This window comes from Pezoporus wallicus, unplaced genomic scaffold (genome assembly GCF_028554395.1).
Source record: "Pezoporus wallicus isolate ANWC-B61680 ecotype Strahan unplaced genomic scaffold, APGP_CSIRO_Pwel_v1 scaffold_11491, whole genome shotgun sequence".
NCBI classification, from domain to species: domain Eukaryota; kingdom Metazoa; phylum Chordata; class Aves; order Psittaciformes; family Psittacidae; genus Pezoporus; species Pezoporus wallicus.
In genome coordinates, this window is record NW_026642649.1 from 3,841,546 (window position 1) to 3,854,552 (window position 13,007).

General features: G+C 45.5%; 1 protein-coding gene across 5 annotated transcripts in view; it reads right to left on the minus strand.

Moving 5' to 3' along the window:
* The window catches only part of MYRIP (myosin VIIA and Rab interacting protein), a 333,617-nt gene that overhangs the window by 186,691 nt on the left and 133,919 nt on the right, over window positions 1–13,007 (minus strand). The gene's annotated exons all lie outside the window — the stretch shown is intronic.

Sequence of the window (13,007 nt, forward strand, 5' to 3'; positions counted from 1 at the left end):
ACGCAGTGGTGCATTCATGGTGAAACCAAGAGAGGAGACAAAGCATAATTAAAGGACCTCAAAGCAGAATGAGCAAAGAACAGCAGGTGGAAAACCTACTTTGGAGGGAAGGACTCACAACTGCAGCTTGGTTTCTCACTTTCAGCATTTAGCATCATTGATGTCGATAATTCATCCCAATGGATTCGTCTCTGGAGCTCCTATACTTTTATAAAGCCATGAGATGCTCTCAAGCTCTTCATCCTTTTCCAAGTGGCAATGGATGGAGGGAACCTGCACCATTGCCAGGCAACACTACCAAAAGGTCACCTATCTCACTGCACACACTGTATGAGTTATGAATGCTGACCTGGCAACTTAGGAAAAACAAAGAGATGGGGCCCACTGCAAGGCTCTTTCCCCATGTTACCATGGTTTTTTGGGGGTCTGATCAGTACTGTTTCTGTAAAAACTGAAAACAAGCAGCACTGACCTCTATGAGGGGAGAGTGCTTTGCAATAACACAACTTTAGAGTCGGGCTTTGTATCTGTAACGGTATTTTCCACATGCGAACTTTGGAAGAGTCAAAAGGAGAAGATGACACATCAATGAAAGAAGAGATTTGCCTCTGTACTAGTTAATCTGGTGTAAACATCAGGATTGGTATTTTTGTCTTAATTTCCTCATTGCTGCAGGATTAACACTTTGTGAGTAATGGAATCATCTCATGCTTCTCTCCTATGGGTTGGAGAGCTACCAACAGCTCCAAATCTGTGCTTTGGTCCTGCACACGTTTTACAGCAGATTACAATGCCCCTTTCTCTAAAGCTTTTGAGCCTCTAATAGTGTGCAAGTCCCCTCTGTGAAAAGAGAGTTCACACTTCAAGCTGTATGCATTCTGAAGAAGCAGAAACGGTTGGAGCCTCTTCTTTTGCTGTGCCATAAAGACTGCTATGTCTTTATTGCTAAACAGTCTTAACCCCTATGGGCATTATTTATGTTATATCGCATTGCAGTGCAGCTGAGTTGCATTTTGATGTGCTTTTGGCAGAGTGGAACACCGTGATTTTATGATCCTGCCTTACTCCAAAGTGTGCAAGGTAGGCAACCACTTGTGGGTTAGTGACAATAACACTTGAATAAGTGTTCTTGCTGGGCTGCACCTTCAGAGCGTGAGCAGCAGTCGAGGGAGGGGATTCTCCCCCTCTGCTGTGCTCTGCTGAGACCCCCTCCTGCAGCCTATGCCCTGGTGTAACATCCAGCCCCAGGTCCCTTGAGGTCTGTGTTGAGCAGACTCACGCAGGACGGGAGCCGCCTTACAATTCCTGGACCTTTCTACTTTTGTGGATGTGACTGTTCTTTAAGTGAAGTAATGACAACTTAAAAAGCCAAACCACCCCACCTCTGAAATACAGAGCTATCCATCCACAGCTCAGAACTGCTGCTCTGTGGGAGACTCCAAAACGCAACACACAACCACATCAAACCGAACAGAGTATTACAAGTGTGGAAAAGCAACATCAGTGCTCTAGTTTTCACCCCTTCAAAGCATCCTCAAGGCTCCTTGAACTTCCCGGGGGGCTCAGCTGTGAGCAAAGAGATGGAGGGGTTGGGAGCCAGGAGAAGGGGCATAAGGGTTGTACTATGGCAGAGTTGGGACACCGGTGGCCAGGACCTCTCCAAGCAGACCTGCTTTGCCACGCTGCTGGGCTGGAGGCAGAGGCATGCTGCAGTTCAGTGTTAACCATGATGTTTCCCCCTCCCCAGGTAGGTGATGAGTGCAGCAGGATGACCTCCTCCATCACACTCTTGCTGCACTGGTGCCATGTTCTGCATCAGGGGTTGTGAAACTCCAGCTAATCCATGAGATGCTGTCTCAGGCACTGCCACGGGACCCCAGCGCAGGCTCTCTCCCTGTCCTGGCCTCACACACTCTAAGGCTCCAAGCTCTTAATTCATTTCCCAATGGAGAGAAGAGACCTCAGCCTCGTGCCCAGAGAAACAGGTAAGATTTAGCCTATCACTTATTTACTAGTTTCAGAGTAAAACTGCTTCAAACTCAGAGTCCTGAAATACTCTTTCTCTGCCAGTAGCAATATTTGCCTTTTCCCTTGGGCTAATGTTTTAGAGCTTGTAACATACTGCTTGTTGCAAATTGCTGAATTAAAGCATTTCAGTTCCTTTCAGTCCCAGTGAAATCAAACCAGCTCAAGAATGCAACTTCACCTTCATTCCCTTCGGGATGAATCGTTACTATAGCACACAAACACCGCACACGTGAATATCCTACCGAGGCTCAGCTTCCTGAAAATCAGACTTTATATGTATATATCTATTGAGAAAGTTCAGCCACAAGCAGAACAAAGCAGTTCTTCCTGTCCCTCACACTGAAACCATGAGTATCCTGCACCAGCAGAAATGAACCTGACCTGATAATTGCACTGCAGCCTATGTCCATTACTCAGAGCTCAACCAAAAGGATGGTGCTATGTAAGGCATTTCCTAAAAACACGCATCCCCTCGACCATTCACACAGAAATTCACTGCCCCAATTTGGGCTTTTAAACTTCTTCCTTAGATCTAACCTGAACTTCCCCTGTTTCAGTTTGAACCCATCACCCCTTGTCCTATCCCTACAGTCCCTGATGAAGAGTCCCTCTCCAGCATCCTTGTAGCCCCCTTCAGACACTGGAAGCTGCTCTGAGGTCTCCACGCAGCTTCTCTTCTCCAGGCTGAACAGCCCCAATGTTCTCAGCCTGTCTTCATACAGGAGGTGCTCCAGCCCCTGAGCATCCTCGTGGCCTCCTCTGGACTTGCTCCAACAGCTCCATGTCCATCTTATATCAGGGACCACCAGTACACGAGGTCTATCACTGTAGTGACAGGACAAGGGGTATGGGGCTCAAACTGAAACAGGGGAAGTTCAGACTGGATATAAGGACAAGGGGAATGGCTTTAACCTGAGAGGGGAGAGATTGAGATGAGTTCTTAGGCAGAAGCTCTTCCCTGTGAGGGTGCTGAGGCGCTGGCACAGGGTGCCCAGAGAAGCTGTGGCTGCCCCATCCCTGGCAGTGTTCAAGGCCAGGTTGGATACAGGGGCTTGGAGCAACCTGCTCTAGTTTGAGGTGTCCCTGCCCGTGGCAGGCGGTTGGAACTGGATGACCTTAAGGTCCTTTCTATGATTCTATACCACCTTCAGCTGAGATTTATACCCTTTTGCCACTTATACCCACCCATGCTGCCATCTAACAACAGATCTTCACTTACCTAGCCCCATGTGCACACAGCTCCATCACTGCATCCTCCTTCCTTCTTGGCAGTTGTCTGCATACTTAACTTACTTTTCCTATGAAGCTATTTGGGTCTTCTCTGAAGTTTAGTCTTCCAATTATATTTCCTCAGTATTAAAGGAGTTCCTTTCACAGAGACTTATTGCATCAAGACACCTCCTTTTCAAGACTTCTGCAAAGGATAAGGCTGGATGTAGGTCAGGTTCGGTGCGTTTTGCACCTCATCCAGAGTTAATCTTCCCATTTGAAAATGGTCAGGCTAAAAACATCTTCTGGTTTAAGTTGAGCACAAAGCCATCATCCTGGTTTGCGCATGAAGGCTGCGAGGGTGAGTTTGGTAAGGACCATTTTCAGGTCTGTTCCCCAGAAGATAAATGTCCTGCAGCAGTTGAGGAAAACCCTGAAACAACACTGGTATAATTCTAATTACAGTTTGATCCTCTGGTAGGAAAACCCACGTAAGAGTACAACATGTCAGCATTTAACTGAGCTATTTTACCTTATATCTTCCTTGTGAAGCTGAATGTCAGGAACCCCTGGCTCACAAATGAATGTGTATCTAGCATATTAATCGGACCTGCTGCCTTCAGGAAACCTATTGTGTTTTAGGGCAACTGAAGTGATTTTTGTAGCAGTTATAAAAGTATTTTTTAATAAAGAAGAGGGTTTTCAAACTCGTGCTCCACTGTAATTTAGCTGACTCTAAACACTAGGGGGGAAATCATGACTGTGGAGAGTTAGCAGCAGTTAAAGGAACAACTTAAGAAGGGGCAGGACCTCTCTTCAGGCGTCTACCGGCAGTAAAAGATGTGAGAAGCCATATCCAACACAGCTCCTGACAGTATCTCAGCAAGAGCTAATAAACTTTTGCCACAACAACGCGTTTAGGAGGATGTTTGCCATGTCTTACAGCCATTAGTGAATACTCTTCCTCCAGCGCTGCTTTGTAAAGCGAGCATCGGCTGACGGATGCTTATTCGTTCAGAGCTGACTTCTGAACCTAAAAGTTCAGAAGGCTGCATTGCAGGGGAGCTTGCAGAGAGCCTGCAGTACAAGCTACTGCTGCTTTCAAGCCACTCTGGCAGAGCCTTAGGCTGTGAAAGCAATGGGATCATTTAGGTGTTCCCTTGTCCCCACACGATGAGCAATACCGAGATCACTGCCAGCAGACATACAGTTCGCCTGCTTTTCATGACTGCTAATACTGCAGAGCTCACGAACCATCCACTGGTGTTTTCCTCTCCTAACACTGAAAGGTTTTCTTAACATTTAAGCTGAATCCTCCTTGTTTCTATTTAAACAAGACAGTTGAAGATGCTTGCTCTTTTCTTCCTTCTTTTCCTCTGTTTCAGCACAGATCACTCTCACTGTTTTTTTTTCCTGGGACAAGGGAAAAAAGACCCAAGTGTCCTATATTGTTATTTAAATACAAATCCCAGAACTGGTAATTCAAGGCTTTACCAATACTCCTTCAAGAAGGCTAAATGTAACTGTCAGGATATGACAGCGCAGCACAGGCCCTACGAATGAGGTCCCACTGAGAGCACCAGGGATGTCACAATGATATTGAATCTGGGCTGTGCAATGCTGTGAGTCAAACATCATAGAATCCCAGACTGGTTTGCGTTGGAAGGGACCTTAAAGCTCATCCAGTTCCAACCCCTGCCATGGGCAGGGACATTTTCCACTAGACCAGGTTGCTCCGAGCCCCATCCAACCCAGCCTTGAACACTGCCAGGGATGGGGCATTCACCACTTCCTGACAAAGTCTTCCTGTAGAAACCCCCAACCCTTTAAAAAGGAAGTTCCTGTTGAACTAAGCCCAGGGCATTTTCACTCCACCTTTTCTTTAACCCCACAATTGCACGGATGCCGCTCTCAGAAATGAGGTTTAAAGGGCACCTCCACACTAGCTGGTAGAGGTACCAATGGGCTAAAATGTTGCTTTCATGGGAGAAATTCCAGCACACAACTGTTAACACCTTCTCATCACGAAGCAAAGAACTCTCCCAGATAATCCAACCATGAAGCTTGTCATTCACAAGAAGCCTTGTGGCCATATCCGTTCCACTTCCACCCCACAGGCCCCCAAAACACCCATCTCTCTTCATTTTACTGCTTTCATTTCTAGGTTGGTGCGTAACAAGCCCCAGATGTTACTGCGACCACTGGGGATCGTTCAGTGGCCAAAAGCAGTCTGTGGTCCTCATCACCAATGGTGTGATGGGGCCCAAGAACTTCTTTTCTCAGCCCTTCTAGGTTTTGCATTCCATGGCTGGCAATCACTGCCCCACCACACTGGATTTTCCTCTTAAGCCTTCCATTAAGCTCTTCCACAGCTGAGGAACAGGACCTGTCAGCCCAGGTGGAAAGTAAGCAATAAGCAGCTATTGAGTACCTGAAACCAAATCCACATCCAAACACCTCTCCAAAAGCTGCAACAGTCCTGTATTGTCAAAATGAAACATTCCACACGTTCACTGCCAAGTGCTTTTCATGAGGATATCATAGATTATGGGCTGCATTCATGACATTGGTATGTGAGCTACAGGATTCATGCTATGACATAAAAAGCATAAATATACCAATAATAATATTGCTACTGAAACAAATCTTTCTCCCTTAAAGTAATGGAAATATTTCACTTTAGCTGAATCCCTTTCCCCCTTCCCGAATCCCTTTTTATTTCATGTAAAGTCGTCGTTTTCCTCCCTCTCTATTTCAATTTGCAGTAAAATACATTTTCAGTGTCTCAATAGTTACAAACAGAAGAAATTCCATCTCCTGGTCGTTCGGTACTAAGTGGTTTTTCAGGCAAATCGTAAGAATTGATTGCCACTGCATCATTAGTGACTATATGACACTCGCATTCACCACCATGCTGAAGCAAAATAAACCAAACAGGAATCAAAGCTTTATTACAGCTACACTGAACACAGAGAAGTTGTCATTTACTGCCACAGTTGTTTCTGCTTGCTACCACACATCAAGGTAAATTTCGCTTCCTATTTCTGATAGCAGACAGGCAAAAAGAACAAAAATCCACCCTGACAGTACCTCAACATGAGCGCATTCTGCTGCTTTCCTTAAGAAACAACAATAGCAAGAGATGTCCCTAAATTCTCTTTGGAGAGGCGTTCATTTCCTGCTGAGCTATTACTACCAATGTACCCTTAGCACCTACTTGCCGAAGGGAAGGACAATACAAGAACCTTGTGTAAATCAACTTCAGAATGCAGACAGCAACATCAGAACGCTCTCAGGAGCGTTTGGCCACTGAGCTTCGCTCTCACGTTAAGGAAACACAAGTACTTACAGCCAAAATCCAACCGCACATAAACGGCTACAAACAAACGCACCCTTCACCCGCATGAGAAACGCTTCCCATGGCGCCAGCAGATACCAACTGAAGCAAGAGGACATCAAGCCGCTTTGATTAGCTGTTCTAATTACCCAAGTGAAGGCTTTGCTTTCTGCAAACTTCATTTTCAATCCACAGATTCTTGAAAAGCAGCTGAACACCACAAACGGGTCCACGAAGCATAAAAACCATCGCGAGACGGATACAAACTCTGCTCCATCCAAGATACCCGAGGATAAACCATGCAAATGAAGTCTGTAATCCTGATTAGAAAATAACGCAGGGCTTTTAACACAAAGCTCCAGGACACCAAAAAGACAACAATCCTCTGCTCTGAGGTCTGTTTCTGTTCTTCTCTTGGGAGAAAGCTGTGAACAAAGAGCTGTGAAACACCAGCAAGGATGAGCAGATTCATCCCCACGTACAACCAGGGAGAACGCTGGGCTCATTTCAGTGTCATTTAAAACAGAAAGGGGGAAGAAAAATGATTCAAAAGAAGCCCAGAACCTTAAAACGTCACTGGGGAGTGAAGAGATGTGATTTCAGTTCCTCTTTTGCAGTGGTTAAGCTTGCCCAGCAAAGCCCAGCTTCTGAAGGAGGTTTTCTTCTGGCAGCTGTGCAGCATCACCCCACTGCGAGACAACACGTCCTTGTAGCTTTGTGATCCCACAGCCACAGAACACCTTAAAAACACGTTGTTTGTTCAGTGCCATGTTATCCAGCAGGAGCAAGACACCTCCAAATCCATGCTCCAGGCAGGTCCCTAGCTGGGAGGCATAAGGAACGTATTTCCTTGCCACCCATCTACCCACTGGGTTAGGAAGGAGGAGTGAGAGGGAGTGATGCTGCACTTGCCATAGAGTAAACCTACCCATTCGTGCTTCACATGTTTATCCAGCAGTTCAAGCAAGGAGATTACCTTGAATTACAGTGGAAAATGGGGAATTGCTGGCCAGCCCCAGAAGGTGGGCTCAGGCAACCAGCACACCTCAGCTGCTCTTTTGAGCATGCACCAAGGAAGGGCTGAGCGAGGGGATGTGATGCTGGGCAACGGTGCTTTCTACAGCTGTGCGCAACGAGCATCATGAGCATCCTGAGCTCTGAAGCTCCTTACCATTCTATTGCTGCTTTTGCAGAAAATGAGCCTCCTGTACGTTGTGCTACTTATCCGTGGAGCTCTCTTTGATGCAGCCTTTAAAACATGCAGGGCATGGGTCTTTTCCCTTCTTATTTTCTCAGACTGCTTCCTCGTCGCTGCATGTAAAGTGGTGGGGTTTTCCCTGCTGCACAGGAAACAGCTTTAGTTGGCAGCTTTATTGTGCAAGCTGCCCAGCAGCCGGACAAAAGCTAAATTCCAGATTATGGCTCAAAACCGCCAGAAAAATTCCAAAGCCTTTACAAATTATACAAATGAGACCTTAATCCCAGCTGGCCTCACTAGCGGGGGCTCCGCATCTGGGCACACACACACAGATGTACCGCTTGTGGGGATTTTCAGCTATTTGAATGATGAAAAATACAACCCCCTCGCCCTCCCTCTATTTTTGTTAATACTTGTATCACAGTAATACACCCCATACAGTCCTGCAGGCACAGATTAGCCAGGCTGTCAGAGAAATACAGCTGTGGTGGATGCCCCATCCCTGGAGACATTCAAGGCCAGGCTGGATGTGGTTCTGGGCAACCTGATCTGGTTGAAGATGCTCATTGCAGGGGGTTGGATTGGATGAGCTTTGAAGGTCCCTTCCAACCGAAGCTGTTCTATGGCTCTAAACCTAGCCCTGCTCAGAGCTCCTGGGCAAAACTGATCTGCTGTACAGAGATGGATTCACTTCTCTAACAAACAGAAAGCTTCAAAGCCAAGCAATCCGCCTGTCTCATCCAGGGCAAGTTACTCTCATCTGCATGAGGCAGGGGGTATCCTTATAGGGCCACCCAGTCGTGGTAAGATGTGCAGTATCAGTAAGTTAGATCAACAGCAATCAAGGAAATGGAACTAGAAGAAACACTGTATGAACAGAATGGGTGAAACCAGGAAGAGCTGCAAAGCTACCTGGTCATGCACATGGTGATGACAGGGTCCTTGAGTCCCTTAGAGCTGGTTTCTGACTGTGGGCACTGAGTGGAGTGCAAACAGCACAGCCCTTCTCAGGTACAGCCACAACGCTCATCTGAGAAGAGCCCCTCCTTCACAAAGAGAAGAAACACACACACCAAGAATTTTCTAGCTCCCATTAAACTGAGATGAAAATACAGTAGCCAAAGGATCCTAGAATCCCAGACTGGTTTATGTTGGAAGGGACCTTAAGATCCTCCAGTTCCAAGCCCCTGCCATGGGTTGTAGATAAACCTCACGCTGTCCTGGCCCCTTTTTTCTTGCCATTCTTTTTTCTCAACTCTTCATTTTCTTTCAGAAGACATGAAGACAAGCTTGGAGAATGCTGGGGTCGCAGGCAGAAGGCAGCGCATCAGTGGATGTGCTGCTTCATTAACGTACTGACCTTCTTCCAGGAGGTCAGTCTCCAACAAATCACTAGTCCTTGCCCAGCAGACCCAGATATGAAAAAGCCTATTACCTATAAAGCTAAAATATGACCACATAGCCTCTGCAGTTCTGTGTTTGATCTGTTACAAAAGCAGTGCAGGTGCAAAAGAAACGTCTGTTACCTATGTATCCACAGGAAAATAATTGGGTGGCCATTATTAAGGATGGTGCTATGGATAGAGCAAATACATTTTCAACCAAAATAAGCTAAAAATTGTTTTGGACCCCTAAAAACCATTAAAAGAATCGGATAATGGAGACATAGTCTCCAAGAAGATGGAGTAGTCTATCTGGAGTCAGATGGATACATTAAATCTGGTACTTATGTAATGGGAAGTGGAATGATAAAACAATTATCTGTTTGAGACATGAAACAAAACCATGTATACTGGCTACTCAAGGGCATTTACACACAACTGTTCTTTTAGCTATGCTAGAATCATATTCTGTCATACGATTCTGTGATTCTATGGTTCTAACTATTCTTTTAGTTATGAGTACAAAACTACTCCTCTCATTTTCTTCAGAGCTTCGATTTTGAACAGGAGTAGAGACCCCAGCGGTAGGAACACCAGGGAAGAAGGAAAACCAGACAAAAATCAGGGAAAACAAGAATTACGTGAGTTTCAAGATGGGAAAAAACCACCTTTCTCCTTTCCCAGCCCCCAAAGGTAAGAGACTGTACCAATATAAAGCATTAGGAGTATCTACAAATACCTAAACTTACATTTGAATCATACTCTGAATAATGAGAGGTCAGTGTTACTGCTTTGAAATATCTGGGATTTATACATTTAATCCATCTACGATACTGGTTAAATAAGACCAGCTGAGATGCTAATGTTAAGTACTCTGCAAGCTGCAACAATGGGATTATTTATTGAGTACTCCTCAGCTAAAACCACAGGTAGTGAAACGAGATTTTCCAGAGAAAGTCCAGAAGCAAGCTTAAAGCCAAGAACTTCTTTCACAAACAGTAACAGGAGTATGTGATAGACTGGAACTACCTCCCAAATCCCGTGACACAGGTGATGTGTCAACTCCTAGTTTTGTGACAGGTAACTCCTTGAGGGACAAAGTGCTGTAATTCTACAGTAGGTGAAGCAGCTAATAAATCTATTTCACATATATCCTATTTCATGCTTCATTTTTCTATGGATTATTGCTACACTTTACGATCAGTAAGTACATACCAGATATCGCAGTTATTTAAAACTTACTAGCTCATTGGCAATAATGCCATTATATCCTAAAGCAATTAAAATCTTTGAAAGGCAGCTGATTAAAGTCTCAACCAGTAAATAAAACAAACGGTCAAATATCCTTTAAATCCATTTTACAGGTGAAATACTGAGGCAGCAAAAGACTATTCCAGTGACTTTGGAAATCTTGCACGTTGAGGAAGGAAATCCAGTATCTTGACTATAGAAGCCTCTGGTTTTGACTCAAGTTGATCCTTTTTGCCTTCCGAGGCATTAAACATTTGCCTTAAAGCTCTGTTTTCACATCTGCAATTTGCTCAAATTAAGTATTTTAGATTAAACGCTTGTGTGGAAGAGTAAAGGGAACCAACCCTCTCAAAATCCTTACACATGAAGAACTGAGCGAGATCAAAGGGTCGAATAAGGCACTGTGACAAAGCATGCAATCCTCCTCCATATCCACTAGGCAAGCAGCACATCCGAGCCTGGAAACAGCCTGTAGCCAAGGATTTTGCAGATTGGTTCAGTAAGATATACAGCAAGACTTCTAAATGGCTGCATACAATGACGACAGTTGCATGCCCTGAAAAGTGCTATCTGCATTAAGCCTATTTAGTCCTGCTTCTACTACAACAGCTAGGCTGCTTGGCTCGGAAATGGATCAAAGAAATAAGATATTCCCATTTTACAGCCAATGAGCCTCAAACACTTCTCATATCTCAGCCAACTCCCGCCATACAAATCCCTTTGTGCAAGCCTGCACTCCCTGTGGGCCAAACACTGGCTTTGTTCTCAGAGGATTTGGGATGACACAGAAACCTATGTGCCCCTACCTAGAGACAGGACAAGGGGTGATGGGTTCAAACTGAAACAGGGGAAGTTCAGGTTAGATCTAAGGCAGAAGTTCTTCCCTGTGAGGGTGCTGAGGCGCTGGCACAGGGTGCCCAGAGAAGCTGTGGCTGCCCCATCCCTGGCAGTGTTCAAAGCTGGGGTGAATGGAGCTTGGAGCAACCTGGTCTAGTGGAAGGTGTCCCTGCCCATGGGAACTGCTGCCTCCCCTGATACCAACCTCAGATCCTGTGTTGCCTCTGAAGCCACTTGTAGCATGTTATTTTGGGTAAAAGCTTTCATAAGAGTCTTCAATCCTATTAGAAAATGATGCACACGCTAATTGCTATATATCCTTGACAGGTGGATGCACCCACCACTGTACCAGTAAAAACATACTCAGACAATCGACATTAGGGTTCTGATATAGCCTTCATAGTAACATGTAAATGAAGAACAAATAAGCCACTGTAAGCCACTGGTCGATATGTGGGGATATGAACATAGCAAGTGATGCCACAGACACTGTCATATGCAGTCCTGGGGTAAAAAGTTGGACTTGATCATCTTAAAGGTCTTCCCCACCCTTGTTGATGCTATGACTCTGCTGGGCCATACAGTACAGAAAAGTTTTGGAATCTACCTCCACTCTAAACAGCCTTTTTCAGACACCCATATGCATACTGTAAGGCATAGGCCAGAAATCAAACACAGTACAACACATGCAGCACCATAGGTCTACATATGCTGCTTTGGAGCTGCAGAAGTCTTGCATTCAAGACCCCTCTGCTTGCCAAGCCAACCATTATCACAACACTTCAGCTAGGTTATGTCCATATTGCCATCATGTAGGGTCTGCACTCACTGCTTACTTAGCACGATGATGAAACTTAATCGGTAGAGAACAACGTTTCTTCATGGAGCAGCTCACTTCTGTTAGTCTAACCTCTGATAGCATGGGAGCAATATGTTGCTGCCTTTGGAACTGAGTCACTTCAGTAGTAGGACAGGGATGATGAATATTGAAAGCTCTTTTCAATATTAAGTCTTCAAACACATGAGAGCCCAGTTTGCACGGATGCCAGCCACTCCTTTTGGCAGGCTGCAGGATGGCTTGTATGCTACAGCCAATTTGTTGACTCTCATTAGCAATTTGGGAATACAGTAAGAAGAAAAGAGAAACTCAAAATGGAGTGCACACCGCCATGCTACAGTGGGACACACAGTCTGCCACTATGACTGTTTTAATGTAGGTGAACATACCTTGAATACGGGTGTTTCTTCAAAACCAGCCATGGGTGTGAGTAGTGAGATGGGATGCGATAGGACAGGATAGGATAGGTTGGAAAAGACCCTAAGATCACGGAGTCCAACCATTAACCAACACTGCCAAGTCCACCACTGAAGAATACAATGCTTAGCATTGGAAAAGACCTTAAAGCTCATCCAGTTCCAACCCTCTGGCACAGGCTGCTCAAAGCCCTATCCAACCATGTCTCCAGGTACCACATCTACAGGTCTTTTTAATACCCACAGGGATAGTGACTTTACCAGTTCCCTGGGCAGCATCTTCTGACAACCCTTTCTGGGAAAGGAATTGTTCCTCAGCTCCATCTAAACCTGCCCTGGTGGAGCTTGAGGCCGGTTCCTCTTGTCCTGTCCCTTGTTCCTTGGGAGCAGAGACCGACCCCACCTCACTACAACCTCCTCTCAGGCACTTGTAGGCAGCGATCAGGTCCCCCCTGAGCCTTCTCTTCTCCACACTGAACCCCCCAGGTCCCTCAGCCGTTCCCCATCACAC